Source organism: Gorilla gorilla, chromosome 6 (genome assembly GCF_029281585.2).
Source record: "Gorilla gorilla gorilla isolate KB3781 chromosome 6, NHGRI_mGorGor1-v2.1_pri, whole genome shotgun sequence".
Taxonomy (NCBI): Eukaryota; Metazoa; Chordata; class Mammalia; order Primates; family Hominidae; genus Gorilla; species Gorilla gorilla.
The window spans coordinates 15,171,174-15,194,609 of record NC_073230.2 but is presented as its reverse complement, the minus strand read 5'-3'; the positions used below and the strand labels follow the sequence as shown (position 1 = coordinate 15,194,609).

The window sequence follows — 23,436 nt, the reverse complement described above, 5'->3', positions numbered from 1 at the left end:
GTAACTGAATCTTATGCAACTTTTCTAGACCTTTTAAAGAAAAAGAATACAAAATTATGAATACAAAATTAGAAGAGAAAGTGGAAGTATATTTAGAACAGAAAAATTACAAATTTTAAATAGCTGAAAATAAACATCATGAAATTCAGAAAAATACCATCCTATTTTTATTTATCCAACAAACCTCTATAATGCTTTTTTCTAAAATTTTTGATTATGCATATTTTGAAAAATGACAATTTTATAATACAATTTTCCACATACGAAATTAAAAAATAATTTGGCATCTCTTCTAATTATGCTATAAAAAGAATTTTTAGAAATATGTGTTAAGGAAAGCTTCTTTTCAGTTCACAACTCATGTCGGGTTTTTAGGATCACTGTAAAATTTGGGAAAACTTTCATAAAATTTTTTTCTTTTATGAGTTGCAAAATTTCAGGGTATTTCAAAGTTTCATATGTGGCAACTAATATATATACTCTTTGAACTGAAGATACTCATTAATTATAAAGCTCATTATAGTTACATATTATGACATTTTATGTTGTCTTTCTCGATACGTATTTTGTGGTTAAATCAAGAGAAACTTAAGTGTTTCCCCAGTGTATTCATATGATTCACTCTTTTTTATTAACTAAGTTTTCAAGTAGTCTAACAAGCCTATTTATTATCTCTATTAGAAACTTTTCTTTTCAATGCATTACTGCTTTTGTTATAATCTATTTTTTTACAACATGCTTTTTGATATCAAATAATTTCTACTTATTTCATCATTCTTCTTTGCTGCTTTAATGTTCCATTATCTAAATTATCTCAGTTCTTTAATAAATAAGTGCAAAAATGAGAAAATAATTAACCCTATGTACTTAAATTAGGAGTCTATAATTTCTCCCTTGTCTTATTGAAATGTGTCAAAATAGCTTTCAAACTATAGTTTAAAGTTGTATATTCTCAACTCAATTTCCCTTTAGCCAGATCTGATAAATGCCTGTGATCATTCCAAAGCAATCCTGTGTGAGGAAATGTGATAGAAGGACGGTCAGAGTAGAAAAGAGATAGCAGTCTTAACTAATTATGCTTAAATATCTTTAAATTCCCCAAATTTTGCAAAACCATATGATCATGTGAACACATTGCTAGGGGTCCTCGCAGAGCCTTGGAGGAGGTCTGTGCAAGTCACAGGTCCTGAAACCTAAATCCCAGTAAATTCACTCCTGGTAAATTTGCCTCTGATTACAGGTAAACAGGGCAGTTAGAAGATCCAACTGAAGCCAAAGGTCCTTGGCTCAAGCCCAGGAGGAGCTGGGTGTTTGTCCCCACCTGTCCCTCCACCCTCATATATAACATTCAATTTCAGGGTGACATATGCTCATAGGAAGTGTTAGTGCAAAGTCTAATTTACTTTCCCTGACTTTTCCACATTGCAAAGCTAGAATTGCTTACATTCCTCATTTTTGCCAAAATTGAGATTCACACAGGTTGAAATCTTAGTTAACCAAAAATCTCTAACTTATCAGAAATTTCTTCAGTTTCGGTTTCACCAATCCATTGTTTCCATTGGCACATCTAGTCTCTCTCTCTCTACAATTCTTGAAACTTTAGCCCTATTTTAACATACCAACTCTAAAAGTTTTATTTGCCCCACACATTCATAAAAATTCTCTCTCATTTATAAAATATGGGCTAAAATCATGATACATATAATTGGGGAGAGATATAGTCATCGACAGAGCTCAATACTGTACTTCATAATCTGAAGTAATGTAACTAGTGGTATAACACAGAAAACAATAATGACAGCATTATATTCACATTGCTCAGCTATATACACAAAGAGAAGCCTGCATAATATCAAATGGATAAATAAAGTAGAAGTCTCAACTGGCTTTTAACACAGTTAAAGCTGGTTTTCAGTTTCTCTTTACAATTCATCTTGTATTTTTAATATAGGGAATTTCAAAGTATTATGGGGGTCATAACTTCTTATTAAATACTTTATTGACACTGTTTGCTATCTCTATTTACCCTTTCCTACTTTTAAATCCAGCAATAGGATTAGAACAATTATTGCTTTCACCAAATTCTGAAACATCTGAAAAATACATACAGTTAAGAGCACTCTGCAGCCAAACTGACTGGGTTTATATCTCAGCTCCGCCATGTTCTAGCTGTGTGATTTTGAGCGAGTTACTTAACCTCTCTGTGCCTCATTTATCTTATTTGTAAAATGGGGATAAAATAATGCCTACCTCATAAGTATACTGGTGAGGATTACATGAATTCATGTTTGTAACTACTTAGAACAGTGCCTTACACGCAGTAGTGTTGTATACGTGTTTGTTAAATATAAGAAAAATATGTAACCGTGTATAATATAAAATGGGCAGTCATTAAAGAAGCTATAATCAAGAAATCAGGTAGTTATTCTAATTGGAGTGGAGTTTTATTATTTTCCATCAAGTATTGTACATTTCAAACTGCCAAAGATAGTTAGTTCAAATTTAAAAGCACAAACACATTTCTGGGCCAAATAAACAATTTGTACATTATCAATACCATATCTATCTCTGATAATGAGGAAGTCAAAGACTGACAAGCAGCTTAGTAGAGCCTGACGGATGTGAAATGGACTCTAGCTGGGCAGTTTTAAGGAAGTTATTTAATTTTTTGGAAACTCCGTTTCCAGATTTGGGCAAATGGGTATAAATACTATCTAAACTTCTTAAGATATTAGTTAAAATTACATTATATAAGACATATATAAAGAGCTAGTATGTAGTAGAAGATACTTAATACATAGAAGTTATTATAATTGCAATTGACCATAATTCTATTTTGCTAATATCCCTCTTTATATATTATACCTTACATTATAGACCACTGCCTCTCACCATTCTAGCAGTATAATTAAGAATATTTATCTTCCCTGTTCACTTTTGTTAAGATGTCAAACATAATCAATGTCTGACCTTGTCTTGGACTGAGACTGAATAACATTGGTGAAAGAGATCCTTCATGGATATTTATGAATGCAAATGTGACACATAACGTCCTTTCATTAGTACTTACTTACATTATTAAAAGTTTTACAGAACTTAGATAAACTATCCTGGAAAATAATAATCTTATCTTAGACGTTTTCTGTGTAATACATGTTTCAATTTATAGCACCTTTTATGAGAACATACAAAAGTCTCAATATATGCTATTTTATAAATCTTTTCATCATATCTACATATTAGATCACAGCAAATATCAATGCCCAGTTTTATTTTAGAAAAATATGAGAGTAAGGATTTATGACTTGCCCTCCTAAGCATGCCAAGAGGGGAATTCATTTAATTTCTCGCTTTTCTGAAGGAAGCCTTTGCCACCAGTACTGAGAACACTATAAAATGAAGTACTGGAAGCTAAAATTGCTAAATATTCTATAAGCCATGAAAAAAACGCTTACCCACTCCCATTCCTGGAAAAGGCATTAACTAATGTTCCTCAAATATTTTTCCTTGGATTAGGCAGAAACAGTTCAAACCCACAGAAGACACATAGCTTTCACGTGGAATACGGGCTATTAAAGTGTGCATTGCTGGAAAGTAATTAAACCACACTGTACTCTCACTGAGGTGAGATTATAAAAACCTAGAAAAGAGTCCTTCAAGGAAAATGTGTCAAAACCATTTAAATTAATTTAGCACATCAAATTTCACTCTATTTATTGTGGAATTGTTGCAGTTATTTTAACATTAAAAATAAGTAACTGATAAATTGAATTTGTTACGGAATCCCCCACAAACCTGTCCTCAAATCTTTTTTAAAACACCAATACCAAGTATGGAAAGGCTCATGCTAGAAAGTTTTAAAACATTATCAAGGGAAATTTTTTTTAAGCAAATACAGAAATCAATGCAATGCAATCACACTGATCCGGGCGAAGAAGAGCCCAGAGTAAAAGAAAATCATGTGTAATAGGATATCTCTAGCACAGCCAGAAAAGGAGGGATAAAAGAGGGAATTAGGAGTGTGAGAAGTTTGGCAGTTCTTAGATTTACTGATGACCCTGTCTGGCTGATAGAGCTAAATCCTAAAGTATCCTTCTGATAAATATTACATTATTTTCCCCAAATTTTTGCTCCTAAAAATAAAAGAATTTTTTAAATTTTTATATATACAAATATATATATATATATACACATATACTTATACGTCTATAAATGTACTACTCATCCCCAAAGAACAACATGATAGATTGTATTTTAACAGGAATGAAGGTAATAGATGGGAATTTGGTAAATGTGTAAATCGGCATTATGATTATATTATTAATATTAATGTGCCACCACAGGAAAATGTTGATAACCTTGCTGTAAATGTAAATCTCAGCCAAAAATAAGTCCTTCCTCACTTGATCCCCTCAAAAAATTACAGCAGCTCTAACAATGAGACATTGATTAATTTACATTCCAATCTGGAAATGGTTATCTAGTTCTGTGGCAGAAGTAGATTTCAAAATATCACTGTTAGTCTACCATATGTCTAGAAATCTTTATTTTATAAATGCATATTGAATTTATATGTTATAATTTATGGAATATAATTTGGTTTAAGGAATTATTATATTATAATTTTATGACATAAACAATTACATAATAAAAAGTACATAATAAAACCTATAACTTTATAAAATAAAACATATAGGCCGGGCACAGTGGCTCACGCCTGTAATCCCAGGACTTTGGGAGGCCGAGGCAGGCGGATCGTGATGTCAAGAGATCAAGACCATCCTGGCCAACATGGTGAAACCCCATCTCTACTAAAAATACAAAAAAAAAAAAAAATTAGCTGGGTGTGGTGGCAAGCCCCTGTAGTCCCAGCTACTCAGGAGGCTGAGGCAGGAGAATCGTTTGAACCCAGGAGGCGGAGGTTGCAGTGAGCCGAGATCACGCCACTGTAAACAAAACAAAACAAGAAACATATATAATCATAAAACATATACTTTATTAGATGATTATGCATTGTTTTCCTACTTTTTTGGCTCAGAAATGGCACATCATCTAATAATTCAATGATTGAGATTTAATTTCTATACATTTTCCCCAAAACACAGGCAAAACTTTCTTTTCCTCTAAGGAAAATTATTTGTTAAACTGAAAATAAGGAAGACTAAGTTTTCCATTAAATGGAGAAATAAGGCAACCTAGCAAGTAACAATGAAGATTTCCCATTTCCTGAAGCCCTGACCTAGTGGACTCAATGCTAGAGATGAAAGGACCAAAAACCTCCATGTTTGTTCTGTTTTGAGTTACTCCTCTGGCAGCCTTCTCGGCAGTTTCAATTGCCTAAAAGGCTTATTATTTCTTGGAAAAAATATACTTCATAATTACTAAGTGTCATGATAACCTAAGATTTGATGCTTCCTGACTGTCACTGTAATGGAAAGAGAGCCATCCTCTACCACTCTGTGACCTTGACCAAGTCACTGCATATCTTTGAGTCTTGGTTTTCCTCATCCATGAACCAAGATGGAAACATTTGCCCTACCTTGTTCTAGGGATTTCTGAAAGGATCAAATAAAGTAGCACGTATGAAATGCTCTATGACATAGCAAGTGTTAAACAAATGAGGTGCCATTAATAGTTGCAAGAATAATACTGATTACCTAATTAAATTAAATATACTTAACTGTAGTGGGGCCTTTTGAAACTCTCTCGTTTAAACAATTTCTGTTCTCCTGTAGCAACTCCAAAACAATACTAGGATTTATTCCTTCCCTACTATTTAGGGAAAAGTCTTCATGGCCTAATGGCTAAAGTATCTCATTACTATTTCTCACCATGCACTTGAAGGCAACTTTGCCTACTTAACAATAAACATCATTTCTAATTAGATGTATGAAGTGCCTAAAATAAACATGGCAATAACTTCCAATAACAGTTCACACACATACACACAGACACACACACACACACACACACACACACAAACATGCACTCTACTTAAAAGAAATATAAACATTTTTTAAAAATCTCTTAAATCTATAGGGCCTTAATACCAGAAGATAGCAATAAGAAAGAGGATTGTATGTGTAAACTGTGTCAAAGCCAATAATAAGGCATTCTCAAGTTGTGTTTGAAATTCTTTAAATAAGGTGGCCTTTTTAGCGAATTAAGATAAAGGTGTGAAACATTTGAGGGACAGGGCATTTGGCTGGCATTCTGCCACGTTCTGCACCAGATAATTTCAGTTGCTGCTATTTGTCTCATATGTTTTTTATTCTTCCTCTAGGGAAGTCAAAGCCTTTTCACTTGCAGGCAAATTTTACTGTAGCTCTGGTAACTACTTTACAAGGTGATAAGCATTCACAAGAGGCTTTTATTAGGCCAGTAGCTAAGGCAAAAACTACATGCACATATTTAAACAACATGTGTGAAATGAAAGACTTTAAACGTATATGAGTTCCAAGTTAGCACACTAAAACTGCTTATCTAATGAAAAGGCTGGGGATAAGAGAAAGGAGCATTTTTAAATAGTCTAAAATGCAATTATAAAATTGTATATTTTCTTTGCCTTCAACTCAACATATCAGGTTATTTAATTAACTGTATCATTTTCTGCATTTGCTAACCCATTGCTCTATTTTGCCCATTTGCCCAAAGTGCTTCCCTCTATCATTTTCCCAACTGATTTTGCAAAGTGAGAACAGTACACTGTGCTTTTACCAAGTTTCTTCTACTCAGCTCCACACACAGTGCACCAAAGAAGGAAACAGTACAAACTCTACGGTGCATGCAAACTACGAGAGCAACTAAGCATTCAAATACGAGAATATTAATTAAGACGCAAGGTTTAACAGCACTATGCTAATGGGAGAGGAAAAAAAGACCATCAGAAAGGCACCAATTGGCTGAGTGTGGTGCCACATGCCTGTAGTCCTAGCTACTCAGGGGGCTGAGGTGGGAGGATCTCTTGAGCCCAGAAGTTTGAGGGTGCAGTGAGCCATGAGAAGGTAAGTCTTGGTCCCAGACAGACTTGGATAAGGAAAGAGAAAAGAAACAGCCCAGGAAAAGACAAGAATAAGGAATCAATGTAAACTTTCAGGGCCCAGAGAGACTGAGCAAAGAGCTCCAATGAGGGGGAATGGAAAGAAAATGTGGGGAAACAGACCATTTGTCATCGTACTAGACTACTTTTTACAGACCACGAAGTAAAATGTACTCAGTGATATTCGAGTCTCCTTCTATGATCTGCAAGTTAATATCATAAATCTAATAAAATAAACTCTCCTTGGTTTATAAAGACAGTGATTTTCCTGACAACTCAGCTTTCCCTGACCTGTTTGCTAGACTATAAGCTTACTGAGAATGGCTTCCATCTTATATTTATTCCCAAAAGTTGGTCACAGTGTCTAGTACATTAGCAGATACCAAAATAAATGCTTCCTGAATACTACAGCACAGAGCCAAGGGGTAAGAAATGGATTTGGCCAGCACAGAGGCCTTTCTCAGCTTATAGGCACACCCCATAAGGAGTTCAGAGTTTCCCAAAATAAAGTCATGATATAATTAGAAATCAGAGAGAAGCAACAGTAGAATCTCAAAAAGAAAGTACAGCCGACTCTTGAACAACACAGGTTTGAACTGCAGGCGTACACTATACATGTATTTTCTTCCCCCTCTGCCACTCCTGAGACAGCAAGGCCAACCTCCCCTCTTCCTCCTCCTCTTCACCCTACTCACAGTGAAGACAACAAGAATGAAGACCTTTATGAGGATCCACTTCCACTTAATGAATAGTAAGTATAGTTCTTCTTCTCTATGTTTTTCTTAATAACATCTTTTTTCTCTAGCTTGCTTTATGGTAAGAATATAGTATATAAAACATATATAAAGTATGTGTTAATAGACTGTTCACGTTATCAGTAAGACTTCCAGACAACAGTAGGCTATTAGTAGTTTAAGTTTTGGGGGAGTCAAAACTTATACACAGATTTCCGACTGTGCACAGGGGTCAGTGCCCCTAACTCCCATGTTGTAAGGGTCAACTGTATTATGAAAAGACAACCTACAGAATGGGAAAAAATATTTGCAAATCATATATATCTGGTAAAAGGCTTGTATCTAGACTATATAAAGAACTCTTACAATTCAATAATAAAAAGACAAATAATATGACTAAAAAATAAACAAAATATCTGAATAGACATTTACCAGTGAAGATATAAATGGCCAATAAGCACATGAAAACATCATTAGCTATCAGGTCAATGTAAATCAAAACCACAATGAGCTACTATATCACACTCACTAGGATGACTATAATAAAAAAAAAAAAACAGTAACAATTAATGTTACCAGGACATGGAGAAATGAGAACCCTTGTACACAGCTGGTTGGGACTATGAAATGGAGCAAATCCCTTCGAAAAATTGTCTCGCAATTCCTCGAATGGTTAAACATAGGACTGCCATATAACCTAGCAATTCTACTCCTAGGTATACACTCAATGAAATGAAAATACATGTCTACACAAAAGCCTGTACACAAATGTTCACAGCAGCATTATTCATTATATCCAAAAAGCAAAAACAACATAAATGTCCATCAATCAGTGAATAGATAAATAAAATGTGGGATAGCCATACAATGGGATATTATTCAACAATAAAAATGAATGAAGTAATGATATCTGCTCCAACATAGAGAGGTCTTGAAAACAAAAAAGAAGCCAGTCACAAAAACCTACCTATTTTAAAATTTCATTTATATGAATCACCCAGAACAGGCAAATCTATAGAGATAGAAAGTAGATTCCTGAGTGACTAGGGTTAGGGGAAAGAGGATTTGGGGGAAATAGTGAGTAACTGCTAATGGATACAGAGGTTTCTTTTGGGGTGATGAAAATGTTCTAAAATTAACTATGGTAATGGTTGTACAATTGTGTGGATATGTTAAAAGCCATTGAATCGTACACTTTACGTTAATGTTATGGTATATTAATTATATCTCAATAAAGATTTTATTTTAAAAATAGTTTCTCTGGGGTGATGGAAAAGCTTTAGAAATAGACAGTGGTGACGGTTTCACAACATCATAAATATAATTAACGCTACTAAATTGTACACTTGTAAATGGTTACAATGGAAAATTTTGTTATATATATTTTAAAACAATATTTTTTTAAAAGTGCAGAATGCAAAATATATATGTATATGTATAATATACACGTATATGTATATTAGCTTACTTCCCCTGCTTTAATAATGAATAGATTCTTTCTCCAATAGATTCACTTTGTCCAGAGTAGGAAAATCTCCCATCTAAAACGTGTTATGAGTCCAAACATACATAAGGGGAAAGTATTAACATGATTTTGGAAAATTTATTGAAATAAATCAATCAGTTAAAAAAATCTGTAAAAGATATCAAAACATCTTTAAACACTACTGAACATTCTGTTTTCAATGTTATAATTTATAAATTTTGTATCTGTAGTTCTTTAACCTGCCTTAATACTGTTTTTGACAAATGATGTTTGTTGTTTTGCTATTTCATGTTGTGAGGAAATTAATTGACTGTTACAATTCAGGTTTTAACAAATTGCATTTCTACTATCCTTTGCTAATTATGCTGTGCTTAGATTTTGCATAACAGTTCACACTACATTTTATCCCCTACTTTAATTTTAAAGCAACTTACTTGTAAGTATGTAAATGTATATAAATTTCATCCTGCACCACGAGACCAAAACTGATTGTGTTGTTTCTAAACCAATTTTACACACATACTTACACAGAAATTCACATTCATGTGAATAAACTAAAAGTAACATTTAAATACACACCACCTTCTTCAGATTTCAACAGGAATGTAAATACATATATACACATAGAGACCAAACAAAAACAACCTAGTGCATGGAGTGTAAAACGCACGTGCTTTACAATAAATATTTCTATACAAATCTTTTCTAATACACTGAAAATTATTACCTTAACATGATTATATTTTGAACATATAGCACTTTGATGGGGTTAGTTTAAAGCAAGTCTATTATGACAGAAAGAATAGTAAATATTCTATCACAGTGCCATTTTATACAAAATAAAGCATCAATATCAGAAACTGGAAAAATTAAAATGTCAAGCAATAGTAACTTTCTCATCAATCAAGCTGATTTTAGAGAAATAAATACAGAATTTCAAATGTTTGATTATTCATATTTATTTTATTCTTAGTTGACAATCATGAAAAATCACTTGAAAATTATGGTTCTTTTAGGCTTATTACTAAACAGTATTAATCCTTTAATCCTTCTAGAAATTGTCCTGACCCTTTTCACAAGATGGCGCCGAAAGCGAAGAAGGAAGCTCCTGCCCCTCCCACAGCTGAAGCCAAAGCGAAGGCTCCGAAGGCCAAGAAGGCAGTGTTGAAAGGTGTCCACAACCACAAAAAAAGGAAAAGAAAAAAAGAAAGATCTGCCCGTCACCCACCTTCCAGCAGCCCAAGACACTGCGACTCCCGAGGCAGCCCAGATATCCTCGGAAGAGCGCCCCCAGGAGAAACAAGCTTAACCACTATACTATCAAATTTCCGCTGACCACTGAGTCGGCCATGAAGAAGACAGAAGACAACAACACGCTTGTGTTCACTGTGGATGTTAAAGCCAACAAGCACCACATCAAACAGGCTGTGAAGAAGCTCTGTGACATCGATGTGGCCAAGGTCAACACCTGATTCGGCCTGATGGAGAGAAGGCATATATTCAACTGCCTCCTGATTACGATGCTTTGGATGTTGCCAAACTTTCATCATATCAACAAGCGTTTACTAAACATCTATTATGTACCAAGCCCTGTGCTGTACAATGGAACTGTCTCACATCAGTATTCATTTAAAAATAGTATTTATGAAAATTTTTCAGAGGCAGTTGGTAAGAAATATTTTTTCAACACTATAACTATAAAACGATTGATTTTATTACACTAAAAATAAAAATATTTTTTATTTAGTAGTAAAAAATGACTTTATTTTTTCATTTTACAAAGGTGTTCTATTTTTAATAAGTTGACTTAAAGCCTTTTACTTAATAGTCAAGTTTTACAAGGATGAAGAAATGCAGGTTTTTCTCTGCTCTTATCATACTAATTGTAGTTAACTGAAAAGTCTACAGTTGTTTTTAGCAAATCAGTGGTTTAAGTTTGTCTAAGTTATTGTTGGTTCAATAAGCAGGGAGGACCTCAACTGTCATTCTAATCATGTTTCAACTAATTACATTACAGTGTTTATTATTTTTATTATTATTATTATTATTTTTTTTTTTTGAGACGTCGTCTCGCTCTGTAGCCCAGGCTGGAGTGCAGTGATGCGATCTCGGCTCACTGCAAACTCCGCCTCCTGGGTTCACGCCATTCTCCTGCCTCAGCCTCCCGGGTGGCTGGGACTACGACTACAGGCGCACGCCACCACGCCCAGCTAATTTTTTGTATTTTTAGTAGAGATGGGGTTTCACTGTGTTAGCCAGGATGGTCTGGATCTCCTGACCTCGTGATCCGCCCGCCTCAGCCTCCCAAAGTGCTGGGATTACAGGCGTGAGCCACCGCGCCAGGCCACAGTCTTTTTTTTTAAGACTATTTTTTCCTTGCTCTTTAAAGGAATCCAAAGTTCTCCTAGTAAGTTGAGCACCTAGAGAAACTTTATCAAGACTTACTCCCTGAATTACTGCCACATCATACAAAATAGAAGCTTTATAACCTGAAGAAGTTTATGTAACTGCACAACTGCTCACTGCCATGCTATTAGCTACGTTAACGGTTTTGTCAAATAAATGGAATGTAAAATTTAAAAAAAAGTCTAAAAGTCAGGCTTTGCAAGAATTTAAAGAAAAAGTGAATTCCTAATTTCAACATTAACAGAAGAAAACTTTAAACTTATTCCCACAAAGGGCAGACATGAATTCTCAACAATACATCCTTGGAGGTGATTGCAAACATTATATAGGTTTGGACCCAAATACTGGAATTCTTTACTCATTAAAATTTGCAATTGATAAAACAGATTTGGGTTAAAAGAGAAAAGGAGAAAGGAAGAAACAAAGAAAAGCCAGTTTTCAAATTGTCTTCAATTCTGGTATCTACATGTCAAGACATAAACAGATGCTGGATAAGGTCCAAAGAAACTAAAATGATCACAAAATCATTGATTGCTGTATGAGGTAAATTACAACCGAGGGTTATGACTTCTCAGTATGGAAAGGGCAACGCAAAAGGCAGATTAAAAGAGTATATAGTGTTGTGAACAGTATGAGGGGTGTGTCCTACTTGAATTTGTTCACTAAATTTCAAAATTCTAGAAGAAAAGCAATACCAACTTATACTTGAAATAATTTAGGGCAAATAAAAGAATGTTTTAAGAGTTGATAGAAAACTTGTCAATCTTACCATAAAAAGTAGCATAAAGCTAAAATTATAACAGTTTGAAGAAGGATTTAGTTGTTTTTTAAGGATTTATAGACAAAGTAATCTCGCAGTTCCATTTGGGTGGGGAGAGAAAACAGATAACTTTTTTTAAGGTTATCGCAAAGGATAGACGTGAATGCTCACAATACATCCTTGGAGGTGCTTGTAAACATTTTATAGGTTTGGATCCAAATACTGAAATTCTTTACTCTTATTAAACTTTGCGATTGATAAATTAGATTTTGGTTAAAAGAGAAAGGGGGAAAGGAAGAAACAAAGAAAGAGAAGCCAGTTTTCAAATGAAAGTCATAGCTTGCTGCCCAGAATTTCAAATCCGTCTCATGCCTTGAAAGTAGTAGCAATCCAGGGTTTCAAGAACTTTTAACAATCATGCTTCTATCTGAAGGGGAAAAAGGGTTCACTGTATAGTAATTAGATGCTTAACAGTCTTGACTTATTTAAGCTGCCTTCCTATTTTCCCCATTGACACAGGTAGCAAGGATGCTGACTCAGATTTCTCTTCAGGCCTGCCTGGTTAATCTTCCTGTGCTCTCCTTTGTATAGACAAATAAGCAGAATCTGAATGTCTTCTTCACAAGTTTCTCTAACTACTCAATAGCAAGCTGAGCCATTTCTTCTACTCTTCATGAATCTGTCATCATTGCAAAGTGAAAAATCAAAGATCTCATAATTTCTCTGCAAAAAATAACTCGATTAGTATAAACTTACAGTTTCCATTTTTAACATAATATCAGGAAATATTAAGTGCTTTTCAACCCTAATATAAATATCCAGATTTTCTAAAGCTTTTGCTTGATTGATTTGTTATGTCACTAGGAACATCAAACAGTTTCCTTGAGAAAAATAGATCTTGAAAAATCTATTTTAAGTTTGGAAAATATTTCTGACCATTTTTAGACAGCAAAGGTGCTGAGGTCAAATCACATTGCACAAGAGCAAATAATCAGTTACTTCAAAAAAACACTTGTTAAGCTTGCTACCAAAACAAAACAAAACTATTTTATTTTGTTGAGAGTACCATGAAAAGAGCAGGTGCTAGTAACGAAGAAAAATACCAAATCTCACCTAAGGCTACAGCAGCTTACTAAAAATATGATAAATTTCACAGGGACCAGGCAAGGTAATGACAGTGAGCTATAATATTGACTGCATGATTAAACCTCAAATGCCTGCTGATGCAGCAGTTCATTACTAAGTATTTACGTGTACTCATCTGTGGTCTGTCGAATTAAAATCTTTTAACAAACTATGCTAATTTCCTACATTAAAAATATATTAATCTAAGCTACTTAAAGTATACTTAGGTAACAATTAAGTGACACTTGAAATGCTTTAAGTTTATAATTTGTTGTCCAGATTTTGTGCCTGAATAATGGTGCTGAAAAGTAAAAATAATTTCTCATCCTTTCTCCTGAAATTTCTCCCTGTTCTTTCAAGAATCCAAACAACAGGATTTCATTCCCTGTGCTGAGCCTCCTTTCAGTTTCCTCTTCCTACCTATGTCTCAGCTGAAAACTTAAGACCATTCTACAGCCAATGGTTCCACCTTCTGCAGCTGTCGTCTAAATTCCAAATGCAGCCATGTCAAGGCATCTGCACATGGCAGCTGTAAAAGAAACACTGGCACTTTACTGCTGAGAGGAAAGGTAGTGCCATTTTTTGAGCATCGGTACCCTCCCAGAGAGGATGACAGCTGGCAACTCTGTCCTACAGAAAACAGGAAAGCAAGAGAAACATACACAGAAATGCCTACATATGATGTCACTCGGTAGCCACAGCCCTAAAAGTATCCCAGAAAGAGGGCAAATTAGCTGTAAAGCTAAAGCAAAAAATTTTCCTGAACAGTATTTGGTTACAAGGACAAATAAAATTCATTTATATCCATTGCTTAGTGGAAGATTTCTTTTACAACCATGTTATTTTGCAAAACTTTTATATCAATGCAACAACTTAGTCCAATAACTTTGAACAATAGTCCATTAAACATCACCAGGTCCTGCTTGAACCAGTGGTTAGTATCAAATACCGCAGCAAGTTATCCAACTCAAATAGAGATGATTTAAATTTTATGACTTGATGAATACAGCAATGATTTATTTTTTGGCACTAAGGGCATAGGCAGAACAAGCCTCTGTTTTGTTTGTTTCATTTTCAGGTTCAGAGAGTCAGATCCCATGCTGGAAAAAATTTTACAAAATATACTAAATTCTTCCAATGCCTACACTAGCGGTTGGTCACACTAAACTTCTTTAAGAAATGGAATTAATTCTTTTAATAACTACTGTTTAATATTCTACAGACCCTTTTATCAATTCAAAAAAATTATACCCGTTTATGTATTAAAGTGACATTCTTCAGTTAGCTTGACTTTAGATCCATTTTCTCAATTGATAACATGAAAAACTAGGTTATGTTGTCTGTTTTAAGGTGACTAGTAAGACAAAGTTTTAGTGACACTAAATTTTCCACTGCAGAATAATGACTAATATTTATTGACTTAGTGTATGCAAGTGCTGGGCTAGGCCTCTGGCATGTACTATCTCATTTAATCTTCACAACAATCTAATAAAAGTTTAACTACCATAAATTATGCTGTCTGCCCACATTCCACATTCTTAAGTTACTATACACAAAAAGACAATATACCCAGCTTCAAGGAGACCAGATTTAGCAAAAACTTAGGTAGGTAAATCAAGCAAAAACAATCATTTTTTGATGGGTGAAAATATAAGCACAATTAACACTTTATAAATCTCAATGTACACTTTAAAATAACAGTACAACCACTGCTGTCCCCCAAAATAAATAAACTGTCATAGGTGAAATGAATCAAATAATACTGAGTTTTTCCCAGTGATTTAGTTCTTCATTCGTGCTGTGGCAGTAGTTTGTTTTCTCCAGGCTTTTAATCCTACAACATGACTAAATGTTATGTGTTCTTGTGATTGAATAATGCACAAGATAAAAACAAAATCCAAAGGTAAGAACTGGTGGTAGGTAGAAACCTGAGGTTTCTGCTGGAGAGAAGGGGAAACTTCTATTGACTGAGCACCCAAACTGCTGTTGACTGAGCACCCACTGGGCTGGTATTTTAATTTACATAAGTTATTAGAGCTAAACGTCACAACAGCCCTACTGAGTCCATGTCATCATCCTTGTTTCACGGCTGAGAAAACTGAAGCCCAGAGAGGTTAATTAATTCACCAAAGTTTCAGCTGGCAAGTAGCAGAGCTGAGATTCAGCTCCAAGTGTCTGACTTAGTAGACAATGGGGTTTTCCCCTAAATTAATATATAGAAAGTATATATAATTTGTAAGCTTAACTCCTTTCTCTCCAAAAGACGACAGGATTCGCAAAATGTAGCTTTAGAGAACCTATTGGACAGGGGCATGGCCCACGCCAAAGAAGGAAAACCCCTCTCAGAGCAAGGTGGCCATGGCAGCTTCTGGAGAAGCAGTGGGGTCTTCAGGAAAACCAGAGGCCTGGTGACCTCTGGTGACCCAGGTTGTTTTCAGATTGTTTCCCACCACTGGAGAATGAAAAGCAGCCAGCTCAGCAGGAGGCCGCTGGAAGCCAGGCTTCAGCTGTCAGAGATGCATTGGTAAAGGATGACATCTGTCTTCTGAATTGTGGAAAAGCTCAGAGGAGAGATACAGTGACTCCCATCTCAACATGGACCAATGAGTCTGTTGCTTCTTATTTTCTGTCACTGGATATGATGACATCAAGAAAGGGCTTTAGGATTCAGAGAGAGAATTCTTTCTTAAAGAAAAGAATCAGACTTTGGAAGAAACATTTTTAGTAAATAAGATGAAGAAAAACATGTTCTGCGAAAGGAAAACCAGTAAATAAGGGCTATCATGCACATCAGGAGGCCTGCACTGATGGAGATCATTTGAAGAGCACACTGGAATCAAATAAATAAAGACGACTGAATCTCTGAAAGTAGTGCATGAATAAACGTAATCTAAATAAGCAGAATTCCTCCTCCTATGCACAGAAGTAGACACTCGGCAGGTGAAGAGTCATTTAAACCCACCTTCATCAAATTGGGAGGTGGAAAATTGAACTGTGATCTGAAGATCCATGTTTTAGAATGACAGCTGGTACTCATAAGGAAGAAACGTGCAATTTCAAAATAGAGCTGCAAAAATCCAAAGGGATCCATCTCAGGAAGAAGGCCTGACCAGCAGACACTTTCAAAAACTAAGTTTTTCAAGTCATAATATGCAACATTTATATTGGGAACTGAAGAGAGAAATGACTACTAAGAACACTGAAAATTCTTACTACAACCAGGAAGGCCTTTGTCCCAAGAGAATGTGTTGAAGACATTGGGGAGGACAACACGAAACTGCATTTCATGCATTTCACTGCAACATTCAAAAGACATCTCTCTTTCTCACCAAATGGTAAAGCTCTTTGCAAGAAATACCACAGCTTCTCCTTTACCAGGGGATCTAAATATTTCATCAGGGAAAGCAATTCTCTAATCATGGACAAACAATTGTAGATCCATTGCTATGGATGTGCCTAATGATGGCACAAACTTTCAGAAACACAATTCCTATAGCAAAAAATCTGTGGAAGATATTTTCTGGGTGTTTCCAAGTCCTCCGAAATTCATTGAGGCCGACTTTGGGGAAACTAAAACTATTGGGTCAAAATAATCAAAACTGCCTTGATAGAAATTAACTCTGAAGAAATTCATATTTAAGATAACAATGTGGCCGGCCGCCGTGGCTGACGCCTGTAATCCCATCACTTTGGGAGGCCGAGGTGGGTGGATCACCTGAGGTCAGGAGTTCGAGACCAGCCTGGCCAACATGGTGAAACCCCGTCTCCACTAAAAATACAAAAATTAGCTGGGTATGGTGGTGGGCCCCTGTAATTCCAGCTACTCGGGAGGCTGAGGCAGGAGAATCACTTGAACCCGGGAGGCGGAGGTTGCAGTGAGCAGAGATCACATCATTGCACTCCAGCCTGGGCAACAAGTGTGAAACTCTGTCTCAAAAAAAAAAAAAAAGGTGAGGATGTGGGATTTACCCCAGTGGTTTTCCAAGAAATGTCTACAACACATTAAAATTAAGCTTGGATTAAAAGTCTGCAGAAGTCTTTAGAGTATGTGTGTATCTGCACATATTGTGCCTTTAGAATTACCTTTAAATTATTACTACCTTTCCTTCTAATTTGATCCCATAATGGGTTATTTTTTGCCAAAATGTCTGTATCCTCAAGAGTGGTGTGTCACCAATGTCAACTTTTCTCTTTGACCTTGCAACAATATTAATTTAAGGCATAATCACTCTTCATAGACAAATCATTGTTTATTAAACTGTAACTTATTTGATGTGTTCTTGAAATTTTTTTACACTATTGGTTTTGTGAGACATAAGTATTTCATGACAGAAACTACTAAAATAATACCCTGTTCACACTATATTTATTAAATATAATTTTAGGACTATAAAATATAATTTTATATTTACTATGTAAAAATAGAATTCAAATTCAACGTGCTTTTTGGTATAGTAGCCTTAGATATTTCCTGAGCATTGCAGGAAATTGCAAAGCATTGTTAATACACTTGGGGTTAAACACATTGTTTTATGTATGAAAAAATAAAGTTAGCTAGCATATCATTTTCCTTTAAAGACCACAAGATATGATAAGGTGGTTAATGCAAATTAATGGAAATGATAGGTAACTATTTTAAGGGAAGAATGGAAAACAAGAGAGATCAAAAAAGCCTTTGAGGATAGGCATTTAGTTTCAGCATGGTATGGTGAAGGGCTTTATTTTAACAAAATTCCTTGTGATCTTGAGTATTTATGATGAAACTTCAAATGTACAGTAAAATGTATATACTTTTGAATATAATGAAGAATAACATCTTTCAAATTTACTTGGGTGAACACTGAATAGGGAGAGAGGTTTAGCTCTGAAAGTAAAAGCACCAAAATATAGCTTAATTAAATAGAAAAGATAATTTCAAAAGTATTAAGCTTCTTATTATCATGAAATTCTTAAGGTTTCAAACCTAAAGACCTTAATTAAAATTTAAAAATCTTAATAATAAATAAAGGTTAGCTACAACACCAAGGCACAGGAACCAAAGAATTTCTGGGAACTAAGAGAAGATTCACATCCACACTAGGGTAAATATAACAGTTTAATTTGACCTGGCACACCCAGAATCATACCACAGGGGGCTCAAAGCTCTGAGATGTCGTGGGCTAACAAAGTCTCCTATGATTACAAAACTAGGAACAATATCTCAAAAAGAACTTAAGCCTATAGCCCTGCAGTAACTCTAAAAGAACTTTGATAATAATGACATTGATCAAAAACATCAAAAGTTTAAAAAAAGGGTTGGTTGCAGGGGGGAGAATAACCTTATACATACCTTGTAATTAAAGCACACACTGTTAATTCTTAACTATTTATAACAAAAAAATGAAAAGAGATTACATTCCCTTGAAAATCCAAGGAAATTAAAATCTCATGATTATCTAAAAGAACCTGAAATTACACTCATATTTTCTTCTCTAAAGAGAGATGCTCATATTATGTGTGACACAAGTCTATAATCAATTTTAAAAATATGTGGGAAATCTGTCTTGGTGTATGCTATCTAGATTCAAGATAGCTCAAAGCTACTAACACAAATGGACTATTTTAGACCTATACAACGCACAACTATAAAAAGTCATATGTTATTATAAATAAAGAAAAGTTTAGTGACAGAGCTGAAAATAATATTTTGGGAGAATATCTAACTTCAATTGACATGACTGGCTAGTATTAAAAACTGGCCTGGGATAATTCTGTACAATGTCTGGTGACATACTAGATGGCAAAGTCATAACTACCATATATTGCTAATGTTTTCTGTGTATCATTCATTTCATGTCATCATATTAATTCAAAACATGAGCAACATCTATTCTAACAAGGGACCACAATTATAATGTATGGAATTGAAGGAGGAATTCCTTCAATCAGGAATACAAAGTTTAGATTGTTTGGCCTTGCTTTCTAAGATAGCAACTGTCATGTCATTGAAGATATTCTCACTAAACCAATAAATAAGATCAGCAAAGGAAATGCATCAGTGAAGCACCCAAAATGTCAGGCTTCAGGGCATACTTAAAGCCTAGTGGTATCTTTGAAACTATACACCAAGACCACTGATGTCTTTCTGAGGTTTAAATTGGCATTCAGCTGACTACCCAGAGATTCTGGAGTTTCCAGCCAAATAAAGGACAAACATACCAACTGGGTATCGTGTGCTACTTGCTGCTGTTTTAAAAAACAATACGAGATTACAACACTCTTTGTCCACAAAAATGCCTGACATTTCTGGCTTAAGACTTTTTGGGCCTAATAAATAACTCCATTACTTATGACAGAGGTTTCTTTCATTGATGGGTTTATTAAATAAATAAGTAGTTCATCAGTTTACAGAATGTGTTGTTTCACACAATTTAATATGAAACAACTAGCAGGTGGTACTATTAAGACCCCTCAGTAGTAGGAATTGTTTCATAGATGACCAACTTAATCTACCTTTGGAACACTGCCACCCTTTATAAGGTTTTTCCATATAACACATTCAAAGTTTTAGTGCCCATCTACTCAGGGTGTTTATGAAATCCTTGTGCAACTTTAAACTTGACCTATCCCACTGAACTATATTTTATGGGACTGTGTTAAAACTGTTGTGTATTCATCCAGACCACATTCTTTAAGAGAACTTCCAGCCAGGATCATGAATGCAATTTATGAAATCACTCGGCAGCAGCTGTAGAATGTTTTCAATGAGGTGGAAAATCAGACTGAATGTTGGATCACCAAAAACTGGTGGTTATGTTGAAGCCTATAAATTTAAACTGCAATCTTAAAGTCTTATGCACACTGATTTAAGTCATTTTTAATTTTTTTTCTGTCATAAATACAACAAAGATTAAGGTTTAAAGTTAACATGGAAATTTTTAAAACACCCCAAATGGCTATGATGTTATATACATCTATTAGAAACTTTATTATTTATCCCAGGTTAGAAGACTAATAGCAACTCATTAGAAAATGTTTGCCTTTTCACCTTACTGTTCTCCCTACTTCTTTCTCTTCACAGAATTTATTGATTATAGAAGTTAAGGACAATTAGTAAATTTCAAGAAAAAACACTCAACTGGAACTTCATGGGAGAATCTACTTTTTTATGTTTAACAAAAACATATCAGTTGGCTAATATTCAGCCAATGAATATTTTCTTAAAAGGAATTACTCATTGCATTTGCTTACTAAATAACAAGAATAATTTAGTGAATCTCAATGGCTAGAGCAAGTAATCCAAGCAGAAGATGTAAGAATATCTATCTAAAATTGACTATATAAAACAAAATAATGGGCATTAATATTTATCTCAGATATTTTTCACAATCCTCTAAGGTGGACCCTCTTACTGTCTCCATTGTACAGATAAGGAAAATGAATCAGAGCACTGTTAAACAATTTGCTCAAGGTCATCAGGTCAGTTAAGGCAGGAGATAAACTTCAAAGCTAGTCTGTGTCCACAGGCCAAGCCCTTAGCTACTACACTTCTCCTGATTATGGTATTTTTATACTTAAGGCTTCTTTTACACATTTTAATGGATCGTTATAAAGATTCTGAGTCACTGACCAAACAGCTTATTTCAAATTTGCTCTAGCGTTACACTCCATAGAAGAGATTTCTATTCTTTAAAAAAAATTTTCTGAAAACTCTCTTTTATTGCGGCAGCTTATAAACAAATAGGCAATTTAGCAGTCTTTTGGGTTAATTACCATGAGTGAATTAACTTAAATGCCTATGAATCTTTGGCATAATTCTCCAGAATGCAAAATGAGCCAATCTTATTGATTCTAGTTTTAACAATACCTCTAGAAGTGTTTTTTTTGGGGGGGGCAGGGGGGGGTTGTTTGTTTGCTTTTCCTTTTCCTTTTCCTTTTTCTTCCTCACTGCTATCACTTTAGTCCAGGACATCATCATTTCTTGCTTAAACCGCTGAACATTGCTTCCAAATGTCCTCTAACCTGTTTCCTTTACAGACCATGCCCTGCACTACTACGATAGTTCCATCCTTAAAACACATACTTGAGGCCGGGGGCAGTGGCTGACGCCTGTAATCTCAGCACTTTGGGAGGCCTAGGCAGGTGGATCACGAGGTCAAGAGATCAAAACCATCCTGGTCAACATGGTGGAACCCCCCCCCCCCTACTGAAAATACAAAAATTAGCTGGGTGGTGGTGGCACGCACTTGTAGTAGCTACTCAGGAGGCTGAGGCAGGAGAATTGCTGGAACCTGAGAGGCGGAGGTTGCAATGAGCCGAGATTGGTGCCACTGCACTCTAGCCTGGTGACAGGGCAAGACACCATGTCAAACAAACAAACAAACAAAAAACATACTTGATCATTTTACCCCTTTCCCCCAGGAGGAACTTTCAACACATTTAAAACTCAAAGTTCAACAACTTTAGTGTAATATACAAAGCCCCACCACCATTCCCGCCACCGCTTCCACTCCGACTACTGCCCCTATCCAGCCCCAACCATCTATTAAATACCACATATCTCACTATATTTCATCAAATATTATTTGCTTTGAAAATTGTCATCTTTCTGCTTAATATTGCTTAGATTTAGGTTTGGCAGATTTTGAGGGTTTTTTTTCCCCCAGGTTTTTGTTTTGTTTTGTTTTTAAGAGAAATGCATGCTTATTAGTACATGCCTATTATTTAAACCTAGCCACTCAGATCACCTGGCTCAGATCAGGAGCAGAGAGGGTGAGACAGACACCTAGTGTACCTTTTGAAGGGCTTATACGTGAAGATGTAGGCAATTGTTTCTCTCTAGATTGAGAATGAACTAGGCAAGTATGAATGCAATTAGAGGTAAGTTTAAAGGTAGAAAAAGGAAGAGAACTGGATAAGACAAGATCAATTGCTTAAAATGAGGACTAGCAGAGAGTGCAAGAAGCAGCAAACATGTCCATCAGTCTCTGTGGGCACATTAGCAAGCGGTTCTCAATCTTAGCTGCATGTTAGAATCACCTGGGGAGTGTCTAAAAAGTCCCTGCCAGGTGTTCTTCAGGCCAATTACATCAAAATCTCTAGGAGTAAATCGCAGACATTGGTATTTTTTAGAGCACCCCAGGTGATTCCAAAGTACAGCCAAGGTTGAAATTCACCCAGTTAAGACAAAAGTGATGAGAAAAGACCACAGAAGAGAGCTGACAGCTCACATAACTGGAAAGCAAAGACACATTATCGTGCCCATATCACAGTTGTGATTTTTTCCAGGAATGCTCAATAGTGTGGGAGCAAGGGCAGAAAAAGGGAAAAGTCAAGTTTATCCAGAGTTGAAAAGTGGCAGGGTCCTAAATAATAGAGACCTGATCTTAGAACACTGCAACTATTGACCATAGGCTCCAGACTGGGTAAGAGAAGTCAGAAAGTGATGAGAGACTGAGCAAACAGCTGTCAATGAATTCAGTGAATGAGTGGGAATAGTGGCAGGAAAGAGGGACAAGTTGACACGAGAGGGTAGGATTTCTGGGTTTAAAATTCACGTTTTTCAAGGTAGCACTACTCTGTGTGATTATATAATCTGGAGCAAGACCACAGCAGAGAATGACTGGGGTAGAAAAGAGAATGGCTGGCTCCATTGACAAAGTCTTTGGAGACTGAGGTTAGCGTGTTCACCAGGGCATCATGAATTTTAGAGTTGTCCAGGCTAACTATAGGATCTAGGAAGGGAAAGAAATCAAGTCAAAGGGCTCTATGAAGTCTGGGGCACAATCCAGAGTGAGTAGAGGATAACAGTAGGCAAATACAAGCTCAGAAGATGGCAGCCTTATCAATGAGGTAGCAAAGAAATAGCCTGAAGTGGCAGAATGACTGCAAGAGACTGGCACCCTAA

At 35.4% G+C, this 23,436-nt stretch overlaps 1 protein-coding gene and 1 long non-coding RNA gene across 6 annotated transcripts in view; one reads left to right on the top strand and one right to left on the bottom strand.

The window, feature by feature from the left end:
- UMAD1 (UBAP1-MVB12-associated (UMA) domain containing 1) overlaps positions 1 to 23,436 on the bottom strand; it is a 236,817-nt gene that overhangs the window by 126,787 nt on the left and 86,594 nt on the right. The window lies entirely within an intron of this gene.
- LOC129523720 (uncharacterized) lies at positions 7,577 to 14,358 on the top strand. Its single transcript, XR_008667300.1, has 2 exons — positions 7,577 to 7,790; positions 10,315 to 14,358. It is a non-coding gene; the product is annotated as an uncharacterized lncRNA (long non-coding RNA).